The sequence below is a fragment of the Quercus robur genome, chromosome 8, assembly GCF_932294415.1.
Source record: "Quercus robur chromosome 8, dhQueRobu3.1, whole genome shotgun sequence".
NCBI classification, from domain to species: domain Eukaryota; kingdom Viridiplantae; phylum Streptophyta; class Magnoliopsida; order Fagales; family Fagaceae; genus Quercus; species Quercus robur.
The window spans coordinates 59,231,738-59,244,084 of record NC_065541.1 but is presented as its reverse complement, the minus strand read 5'-3'; the positions used below and the strand labels follow the sequence as shown (position 1 = coordinate 59,244,084).

At 33.5% G+C, this 12,347-nt stretch overlaps 1 protein-coding gene across 7 annotated transcripts in view; it reads left to right on the top strand.

Annotated features, from left to right (window-relative positions):
• LOC126697329 (uncharacterized) overlaps positions 1-12,347 on the top strand; it is an 89,913-nt gene that overhangs the window by 53,071 nt on the left and 24,495 nt on the right. The gene's annotated exons all lie outside the window — the stretch shown is intronic.

Here is a 12,347-nt window from a genome sequence, read left to right as displayed (position 1 = left end):
AGTCATATATGTTCATTTCTATTCATGAGATAAGTCTCTTGACTTAGTGCTATTTGTGTATGACTTAATTGAATTGATCATTGAAACTTCATGCTAGACTATGGACTAACTTATACTTGACACTCACACACAACACACAAGTCTAATGTTCAATGAAAGCTCAATAGTAAAACTACTAAAGCTTGTTTAGACCCCCCCCCCCAATTTTAAATTACGGCTTGATTAATTTTAATCTAAACACACTTAATGTGAAATATACATGATTAACAAATTAATTAATCAAAGCATTCAACAATTGCATGGATGAACAAATAGGTGAAATGCTAAAAGGTAAAGGTCAGCAGGGAAAAAGGATAGGAAACCCAAGATAACACCATGATTTGTTTACAAAGAGGAAAATCAAAGAACTCGGCTTAAAAACCTCTCTGTGTCCCTGCAAGCCGAAATGATTCACTAGTGAATAAGTTAGAGTACAAGGATAACAAGAAAAACCCTTCAAGCCTAATACACCCATTGTACTAAAGCCCTCTAATCAGTAGCTACCAATGGATTTCTCAGAATCTTGTCTTCACTAGATTTCTGAATCCTGCAATACCACTCGACTGCACTGTCAAGTCTCACCGGCTTATTTTGGCAAAGACCCAATGCTTCCCAAACTCCAAAACACTCTACATTCTGAATGGGTGTGGGTTGCGTTTGGATATAAATATCCTCTCAAGGTATGCCAATAGAAAAGAGGAAGGAGAAGAGACTACTTAGAAATTCTCACTTAGGGATGAGGAGCTCTCTCTAAAATGGTGGGTGTTGTAGAAACCTCTCTCTAGGGTTTTCATCTAAATAGCCTCCTTACAATTTTGTGGGTAATTAGGGTATATATAATATGGGTAAAGGGAATAAGAGTCACACTTAAACTCCTAGCTATCACTGCATCTCACGAGTCATCTCATGAGTTGGCCAAGTCACAAGATTACTCATGAGATACACTGACTCTTCAGCTTCTGTCATGTGCTCCTCATGTGACCTTTATCTGTCTTGATCAAATTTTTACCACTTAAGACTAAACTTATTACGATTAAATCCCATAAAATATAAGGAAATAAATTAATTAAATTACAACACTTTTTGTCATTGAATATAGCCAACATAAATGTTATGTAAAAATCATAACTTTACAGTCTTCCCCTTTGGCTATTCTGTGACAAAACACCCTATAACAGACTCTACACTTAAACATGAGTTTGGGAATACTGGCAAAACTCACTCACACCTAAATCCAAAACTTATGATGAGAACAGACTCTACACTTAAACATGAGTTTGGGAATACTAGCAAAACTCACTCACACCTAAATCTAAAACCAATGATGAACTTGGAAAAAATACTTGTATCATAAAACACTTGCACAAGACACATTAGACCCTCAAAGTAAAGCAAGTAATAAAGGACCAGTATATAGTACAAGAAAAATTCGATCAAGTAAACATAATGTGAAACAAATGAGCAACTTGATCAAACACAAATCAATCATATGGAAATGACTACAATGATCACATAGCAAAGTAAATGATCATCCAAACATGTAATCAATAAAGTACAAGATATAAAGAAAGGATGCATATCCAACACATAAACACAATGCGACGAAAATAACAAAGCATAGATACTAAAAGAAGCTCAAAACCATGTCAGCATAAACTTAAAAAAATATTTTTCAAAAATTACACATCAAATATGGTTAAAAACTTAAAATATTCATCTAAATTTTTTTTTTTAAATTAAATCTGAAAAAAAGGTCGACATGGACGACCAGGTCCATGTCAATCTCCACACCCCTTGAGTCTTCCAAGCCCAACAAAGATCACCGCTGTTAAGGCAAGCTTATCTCTTTTCAGTTTGTGGGTTCCACAACCTTTTCTTCTTGAATTCAATGGTGGGTTGAGTTCTATGGCAGTTTGAAGTGAATCAAATTCCACCATGTAAAATACCATTTCTTGAGAATAAGGTTAAGATTGGTTTTGGTGGCTCGGGAGTGGCTAAGATGGACCTTGAAAAGGGACTTTAAAAAAAAATTATCAAAATAAAAGAAAAGAAAAAACTCCCTTTTGTGTTCTTCATCCAAGTCTTAATTGTTATTGCTGATCTGGAATTTTTTTTTTTTTTTTTTTTTTTGTTTCAAAAAATTTGGAAACTCTAAATGGGATAAAGATTGGATTTGTTTTATAACTACCCATTTGAATTCAAGAAATTGATGGAAGATTCATTATTAGTTTGTTAGCTCGAAATGTAATTTTAATGTCCTTTGTCCTAATAAAAGAAACTGCCTGCATTTTTTATATTATTCTTAAGAGTCTTTGTAAAGTTTTCTTATTCTTTTGATTAATGAAATTCAGCTACCACTTCTCAAAAAAAGAAAGAAAAAAGAAGGAATTTGTGTGTTAGATTTTGATCATCACGTGTTGAATAATATTGTTTGTTTATTTGTTTTTTTTTTTTTTAATTTTAATGTGATATGACATGGCAGTATAGGTGTTAGTTGACGTGGCAAAAATATAATATTTTATATGAGCTGTCAGCTATATCAATATTTTCCATCCAAAACTTAACGTAAAATACCAAATTGACACAGCACTGAAAATGTTAGGGACCAAATTGATACAATCAAAAGGTTAGGGATCAAATTGACATATAACATAAAGGATAGAGACCAACTTTATAGTTTACCATTTTTTTTTTTATGATTTTTATAAAAGTAACAATTACAAGCAAATTTGTTAAGATTATGTTCGCATCATTTGATTTCGTGATCATGTGGTTCAATTCTACCTCAATGAAGAGGACTTTTGATTTATCGATCGATGCTAAGATTACTAAGTTATGCTACGTTGATCACCGATAAAAATGCAAAGTAAGAACCATCAATGGATAGCAGCAAGTTGCAATTATATTGAGGATTTAATTAAGAGATCTACAAAACTATAAGTTTACGAGAAAGCCAAAGTATTTAAAAATCTACAAGGGTGCTAAACTACTAATCCATATGTTATTTAGAAAAAAAAAAAAAATACAAATCTATATTAATAAGAAACAATAAACTATAATTAAACTAGGGATTTTAAATTCTTTTTTTTTTTTTGTGGAGAAAAAGGGATTTTAAATTCTAGTGAACTACTACCTTACTATGATGAATATAACAAAGCTTCATAAATAAGTGTTCGTTTATCAAGAAGGTTTGAGATCCGTTGCAATAATTAGAGTTATTGCATCATGCAATAGTACATCAACGGTTGAAATTAAAAATTGCAAAAAACACTTTTAATCTCAATCCTTAAATAAAATTTTTTTTAACCCTCAACTTTTTGCCATCTAACTTTTACACTTTATTTCTTGAGTAATGCTAAGTCCATCGAATTAGGCACAATTTTGTGCCATAACACATCACATAGTGAGTTGTAATTAACAAAATTGTGTCCCCATATGACCCACTGACACACTTTTGCTAATCACAACTTGTCATGTGGCGAATTGTGATACAAAATTGTGGCAAATTTAGTGATGCTAGCATAACTCTTATTTTTTTACTTGCTTCTCTTGGATTTAGATTCTCTAGATTTATTAGGATACTCTACCAGTAGATTTCTTTAAATCATAACTATTCTTTTATGATTTAAGGACCTAGATTCTACTATGTCAACATTCCACTAAAAATACTTGCTGACATGGCAGAATCTAGACCCCTAAACCATAAAAGAGCTATTAGGATTTTTTTGATAAAAAAAAAAGCTATTAGGATTTAAAGAACTAAATATGTCTCTCTTGTATACCATTATTAATTGCAAGGTGAAATGGCACTTTGCTATTGCTTGCACCGGATCTGGAAAATGACCTGAGGTCACAGAAGGTCTTATTCACGCATGCCAGTGAGAAAATGAAAAGAAAAAGAAAAAGAAAGAAGCAACACAGAGAGAAAAGAAAAAGAAAGAAGCGACAGAGAGAGAAAAGAAGAGAGATGAATCGAGAAGATTGGGAATGCGTCGAGAAACTGAAGTCCATTGAGGAAATCCAGTCTTGGTGGGAGAATGGGCACAACCTGAACATCAATGATCCTCTACCTCCTGCAGTACATACCTCCTGCTAGTCACCACCAGTTTCCTCTTCCCCTTAAAAAACCGAGCAACCTTGTTGAAATCGTCTCTTGCACTGCCAGTCGTCTCTATCGTCTCTTGATCGGTGGGAGAATGGGCACAACCTGAACTTTAATGATCCTCTACGTCCTATAGTACGGGCAACCTTGTTGAAATCGTCTATTCTCCCATCGATCAAGAGACGATTGGCAGCGTAAGAGACGATTTCAACAAGGTTGCCCGGTTTTTTAAGGGGAAGAGGAAACTGGTGGTGACTAGCAGGAGGGATGTTAGGGCTGTGATCTTCCTACATGAAGAGTATGGGTGGTACGAAAGGGTGAAAATCGTTGCGGAGCAGACCAAGATTGATAGGATATCCATATTTGCAAACGAGAATGGCATTCAGTTGACCAATTGAGATAATCCTCGAGGATGAAGATGGCGGGCTCTGCAGCTTTTAAGCTTTATCTTGTTATTTTTCTTTATTTTAGCATGTTTGAATGATGTTAATGAGTAGGTAATGGTGTTTGTGTTATTTGTGTTTGGTTGCTTTTCTGAGGGACAATTGTGTTTGGTTTTACTTAAAAAAGTATTGAAATCACGAGTTGATTTATTATAATTATAAAGTCTAGCCTCTCTTTCTCTTTCTTCCTTCCCTCTTTTTGAGTCGGTTTGTATGGGGTTTTTGAGGCGGGGGTGCGGTGGTGGGTCTGGTGTTTGGTGTGCTGCTGTGGAAGAGAGGGTTTTGTTAGGGTTTTGGGTTTGAAAAGTACGAAGTGCGTTGTTGCTAGGTCTTGGTTTAATTTGTTGACCTCTCATTCCCTCTTCAGCATCAACTAAAAGCTATGCATTCGTATCTTTATTTTTCTTGGATGACATCGTCTTCATTAATGATGACAATAATATAAGGATTTTCTGAATTTATTTTCACTTTGCTGAGAATGTGCAGAGCACAAGTTCTCCTTGACTACCATAGATTTCGTGTGCAATAGAAGTAGATTTTTGAGTGGCCAACAAAGTCAACAATTCAGAAGATGGGTGGTCTGGAAGACTAGGCACCAATTTTTGTTTTGTAGGAGTAGAAGGAACTGGCTAAGCCTTGCATATCTTTTTTACAACAATTATTACTCTTTTTTCTTTTTCTTTTTGAAGTGACAATTATTACTTTTTAGTATAGACATTTTGGGATCTCTCAATAACCAGAGATGTTTGCTGCCAATGTGTGTTTGGAAATGGTTATATTAGATAATTCCATCCTAATTAAATCTCACAGATATGTCTCAGTTCTTCATATTACTTGTGTATAATATAGAATCATGTTTGGAGTTGTCCCAAGATAGGATGTAAAATGCAAATCCCTTATGTTTGGAGTTGTCATAGATTTCTAAAAATTTGCACTACAATGTGTCAATCGATTAAATTACAATACTCTTAACTGTAGATAATTAGGATTTTAATATTATTATTATTGTTTTATTTTTTGGAGAAGATAGGCAGTTAGGATTTAAATCTTAACATGGGCATTGCTGATAATGAGAGAGGAGGAAATTTATGAATTTTACTCTACGGGTTGGGTGGGAAATCTTGTATAAATTGAAATTAATTCCTATCTTTATTAACATTACATATAGTCAAGGAGTATAACTTTTTTTAAGACTATATATGTATACCTAGTAGCCATTTTTTTTTTTTTTAACTCCCAAGAAGCCTCAAGAATTAGGCATACGTAAAATCCTTGCCGAAATTAATATTTAATAAAAATAAACCAATTCCTAAATAGTATATAATATATAATTTGAACTCTCCAACGCACTATATATAAATGCAACAACTTCTCAAACTTCAGCACATTCATCTCAAACTGAGGTTAATTTGATGTATTATATGCATAATTTAATGAATAATACTAACTAAAACTAAGGTTAATTTCATATAGAGAATTGAATATCATAATTGAAAAATAAAGTTAACAAAAAGAAAAATATATATATTATTTTTTAGAAAGAAAATTAATTTATCTTGAATATATGACGATACATAGTTAATTACATTTATAATCTAATTTGTAATCTATGATATTAATTGATGTGTGGCTTTGTAGTAGATTAGCTTACAAATATTAAAGTTTCAAACTATTAGGGGAGATTAATCACCATTGATGATTTAACACATTTGCAAATTTTTTTTTAAGCCTTGTTAGAAATAAAAAAGGAAAAAGCTAAAGATGCAACAAAATGTTCATAATATAATATGACAATAACAGTGATCAAGAAGCTTCAATAATGTAATTAATTAATATTTTTTTTTTTTTTTTTTTTTGTGATTGGTAACATGTCAATTTGTAAATCTATAGTAAAATTTGTGATATTCCTAACATCATTAATAATAAAAAGTACACAACCATTTGAAAAAATTTATATTTTTTATAAAATTTTGGGCCTGGATGGGGCCTTTTTTATAAAGGGCAAATATTTTTTTTGTGGTGGGGGCCTTAGGCCGGCCCTAAGTGGGAGTTGCAACATGAGATACGATCTTTACCAATTTTTCAAAGCTTGAAACTGGAAAATTAATCCTCAGTTCAGATGCACCTATACTATATACTATATTTAATAAAGTGTTTTAACAATTTATTATAGTAATTCCCAATTATGGGAGCTGGACTCTCACATGCACCCATTACCCATAATGTGTCTTATGTTTTCAATATGTAGTAATGTTTGCTAAATAAAAGTTACTTTTTATTATTTTGGACCTAGTGCAGATATACACCATCACGTGGTTAACTTTAAACCGGAGTTTCATGCAAGTAAAAGTAATGCAACACGTCCATAACTCCTCATCATGGACAACGCATAACTAAAAAAGAAAAAAAGAAAAAAAAAACATTAAATTTTAGAATTAACCAAATATATATTAGATTATCATACATTTTTCATATTGTTATAACACTTATATTGAGTTGGATGCGTTGATTCTTATGGAGCATAACATTAGAGACATGATTTTTTTTTTAATTGTCGTTGATACTTTTATCAGTGGTTCATTCATGTCTTGTTGTCCCATACTAGGATTCATTGCAATACCACTTTTAACTTTTAAGGATTAAAAGTAATAGTTAAAAAATTCATTTTTAATCTCAACCTTTTGATTTTTTTTTTTTTTTTTTAACTTTTTAAATTTAACCCTTTTACCTTTTTCACCTTGATGCATTTAAAAGGTTAGATACTTAGAATATGTTCAACATTAGTTACTAAGCATTACCTCAAAAACTTTTATTTTTATTTTTTTAGATAGTTTCAACTTGTCCATTTCTAATGATAGTTTTTTATTATTAGATCAAGACACCAATCAGTTTTTGGTGTAAGTAGGGATTGAACCCTAGATCTCTTATTCAACTATCAGAGACTTTATCGATTGAGCTAACTGAGATAACTGGAACCCACAGCATTACCTCAAAAACTTATATGCTCTAACAAATATTGTCCCAAATAACTTGCCTGCATATCCAAAATCAACATATATAATTAATGCATTACCTCAAATATTTTGACAAATAACTTGCCTTCCAAGTTTTAACTTCTAATAACAAGACCAATTTTACTTTATGCATTTGCTCAAAAAAATAAAAATAAAAAATAACATTATTCAATTATACTATAAAATAATGCCAATTGTTAGATGTTAAGCAAGCAAAACTTATTTGCTATTCACGCTTGCCGTACTCGGTGACAGAAAAACGAAATCAAAAGAAGGAAAAAGAAAGAAGATACATACGAGAGAGAAAGCGAATTAAAAAATAAAAAAAAATAATAATAATAAAAAGAAGAAGCAGGCAAGACAAAGATGAATACCGAAAAGTGGAACTGTATTAAAAAGCTGAAGCAGGTTGCGACCATCAATAAATGGTTGAGAATAGCACAGGCACGTCCGGCCACTGATGCTGCGTGCTCTATCGTCATCGGCACGGCAAGAACTGAGTTGAACAAGATTGCTCGTTATTTTTCGAGAAGGAACCAAGTAATAGTCTCTTCCCAGAAGGAGGTTAAGGCTCTCATCTTCTTACGTGACGACTACAGATGGATTGGTCGTGTGGAAATTATTGCATCGGCGAAGAAGTACGACGGAATCAGAAAAAAGGCAAATCAATATTGCATCGAGTTGCTCGATTAATAGTAATAATCGTCTACCACCTTTTTTTTGGAATTTTTTTTTTTTTTTTTTTTTTTGGAGGTACTATGAAAGTGAGAAGGTGAAGAAGATGGTGGCGCCGGCTCTGCAAGCTTTATGTTGTTCTTTTTTTTTTTTTAAGGGTTCATATGTTCAATGAACGAGATAGAATGAGCAGGTAATGGTGTTTGGTTGCTTTTTTGAGGAAAATTTGTGATTGGTTGCTTTTTTGAGGAAGATTTGTGTTTGTTTGCTTTTTTCAGGAAGATTTGTGTTTGATTTTACTCAGTATTGAAATCACGAGTTGATTTGTTATAATTATAATGTCTAGCCTCTCTTTCTCTTTCTTCCTTCCCTCTTTTTGAGTTGGTTTGTATGGGGTTTTTGAGGCGGAGGTGTGGAGGTAGGTCTGGTGTTTGGTGGTGTGGTGCTATGGAAGAGAGGGTTTTGTTAGGGTTTGGGGTTTGAAAAGTACGAAGTGCGTTGTTGTTGGGTTTGTGGTGTGGGTTGTGGGGTGGCGCGGTGGTGGCAGGTTATGGGTTTTGGTGGTTGTGTGGTGGTGGGCCTAGTGTTTGTTTGGTGTGGTGCTGTGGAGGAGAGGGTTTTGTTTGGGTTTTGGGTTCGAAAAGTATGGAGACATAGTCACAGTTCGATGGTCAGAGTACACGTGGCTTGATCTGGTTTGGCAACAGTAATATGTCGAGTTTCTCTCTCATTGCTATTTTAATTATCAGCACTAATTCTTTACCTCCCCTAAAAATTAGCGGAACAGAACTATTTCTGTACACGTACTGTAAAGTAAAATAGCAATGATACTTAAGCCAATATATATATATTTTTTTTAAAGAAGCCAATTTTAATGGATGATGAAAATTTCATATTAATATTGGCTTGGAACTCATGGAAGAGACCCCCTCCTTCATCCAACACCAGATGGATTTAGATGCATCTATTTAAGCATTTTAATGAAAAATTGATTAAACTTATTTAAAAATAAAACTTAATTTATAATCAGAAAGAATTTAATTAATTATTTTTTCTGCTTTATGTAGTTATAAAAGAAATTGATTGAATTAGAGTTTATTGGGAGCTTTAATACGTAATTATAAGGTTATGAATTGGTTGCTTTGCGTCATCGTCTTGAGTTGGTGCAGATTCTACATCTCCAAATCAAGAAGCATGGAGCCATGCAATTAATTGATGTGAGTCATCATAAAAGGCCTAATCCTTTTACACTGCTTTACCCATCAGCCCTTTAAGCTATTACCCATGGCAGAAATCAAGAACCATATCACCCATACACCACCCACACAAAACCACCACAAGCCACCCCAATCTACCACCTACTGATCCAATCGAAAAAACCTACAATGACTATATGGCAAGACTGATGAGAGAGATTCCAAAAAAGAGGAAGGAAAGAGAGGAGAAATGGTTGGGACGTTGGCAAAAGCCATCAGCCGCAATGGCCACGATGAGATGCAAATGATAGAGATGAGATGACCAAGGAAAAATGGCCCATCTTCAAATTTGGAAAGAGTTGTTTCAATGTAATCGTCTAATAGAATGCAGCACCTAATGCAATTCACCTCTATAGTATTGTATATGTTATTTGGAAATAAATGTTCGTTTATCAAGAAGGTTTGAGATCCGTTGTAATAATTAGAGTTATTGCATCATGTAATAGTACATCAACGGTTGAGATTAAAAATTGCAAAAGACACTTTTAATCTCAATCCTTAAATAAATTTTTTTTTAACCCTTAACTTTTTGCTATCTAACTTTTACACTTTATATTTTGAGTAATGCTAAGACCATCGAATTAGGCACAATTTTGCACCTCAACACATCAAATAGTGAGTTATGATTGACAAAATTGTGTCCCCATATGACCCACTGACACACCTTTGCCAATCACAACTTGCCACGTGGCAAGTTGTGACACAAAATTGTGGCCAATTCAGTGACGCTAGCATAACTCTTTTTTTTTTTTACCTGTTCCTCTCAAATTCAGATTCTCTAAATTTACTAGGGTACTCTACCAGTAGATTTCTTTAAATCATAACCACTCTTTTATGATTTAAGGGTCTAGATTCTACCATGTCAACATTCCACTAAAAATACTTGCTAACATGGCAGAATCTAGACCCTTAAACCATAAAATAGCTGTTAGGATTTAAAGAACTGAATATGTCTCTCTCATATCCAGGAAATTCTTACCTAGTCCTGGACTACAAGGTCACCAAGCTAACCTTGTAGTCCCAACCAATAAGAACAACACAAGTCAGATAAAAATGCTGACATCATTTAAATTATGCAGCTCAGTAACCATAGCTAAATGATGTCAGTGTGCTGGTCTTCCGTTAACATTGGGCGTTAGCAAACTGTTTTCAAAAATTTTCGGGACCCACCTCAATTTCAAATTTCAAATATCAATCCATCACTTGTTTCTCATATTTCACTTCTCCTCTGAAACATAAAAATGAAAATCACTTTCTTGTAGCTCTTTCCCAGTCCGAAACAGCCACAGTCCCGCTAAAAGCCTCTTCTCCCCAGTCCCCCGCCTTGCCATTATGGTTATGGAAGGGGATGAGCTCGAAAGTGAAAATGAGGACAGAGAAGATTTCCCTGGAAAACTACCTTGATTTCATTCTCTCTAACAAGCAAACCGATCTCACCGTCAAGGTTTGTGTGTGTGTGTTTTTCCAGTCTTTCACCTTATTTCTAAATTACTGAACATGTATATTAGTATTATCCTCTATTTGATTGCCCAGAAATTGGAGGTGGAATCAATTGTAAATGTCTTAATTAACCACTGTTTGGCTGCCGAGAGAATGTAGCAAAGAATAGAAGATGTTATTTATTTGTTTTTTCTTTTTTTGAAGAACATTTATTTGTTTTTTCTAATAATTTTCGTTTTGCTGTTTACATTGCTGTGCGATTTTTTTTTCTCCTTTCAAAAGCTCAGTAAGTGTGTAACACACTTACTCAATTAGGTGTTGTTTTACGTTTCTGTCTTTACTGCTCTGAATCATCAATGAAGTTCTTAGCTTTTGTTTGGTTCCAGAGAAAATGGAAGAAAGAAAAGATAGGATGAACTAAAATCAAATTTATCTTTTTCCATTTGGATTATGAAGGATTTAGTTGCTCCTTATGGAAACTGACTAAGCTATTTGATAGAAATTAAAATTGGAATTTTGAAGTTGATCTTTGTCCATATAACAAACTTGTATAGTTTATATCTACTATCTCTAACAAATTTTTTAAAGGGGGAATATGTGAAATCTAGTTTCTACAAGGCAATAGTTACAGCGGTTGAATTCTATGTGTAAAGATAGCAACAAATCAAGACCAGTTACAGAGTGTCAAGATGCTACAAAGAAGAATAGAAAGAAGAAACGACAGTGAGCATACTACATGTAGTTTTGTATGACTGTGTATAGCTCTAGTACCTGGCACGTGGACAACACGTGACAAGTTGTTACCTCTATTAGTTGTGTAATTCTGTTAGTTAGTTTTAGAGGGTGATTAGTCAGTTAGTTAGTTCCTCTAATCCCCTATATATATATATAAATCACTGTAACCATTATTCAATTCAATAAAAAGATACAGAATTTTATCAATTCCACATTCGTCTCTCTCTCTCTTTTCTAATACTATGCTCTTAGTCTGTAGTATATTGGAACCTCTTGGCATTAGTTAATTTATATATTAGAAAATGTTGGACTTTTGGTATTATTATGTAAGTGGTCCCGAAAATTTTTGAAAACAGCTTTGCTAACGCCTAATGTTAACGGAAGACCAACACACTAACGTCATTTAGCTATGGTTGCTAAGCTGCATAATTTAAATGATGTCAGCATTTTTATCTGACTTGTGTTGTTCTTATTGGTTGGGACTAAAAGGTCACCATCCTGGTAAGAATTTCCCCTCGCATATCATCATTAATTGGGATCCGATTGCAAGCTGAAATGGCACTCTACTATTGCTTGCAACGGATCTGGAAAGTGACTTGATGGAAAATGACTTGCGGTCACAGAAGCCTTATTTCATGCACGC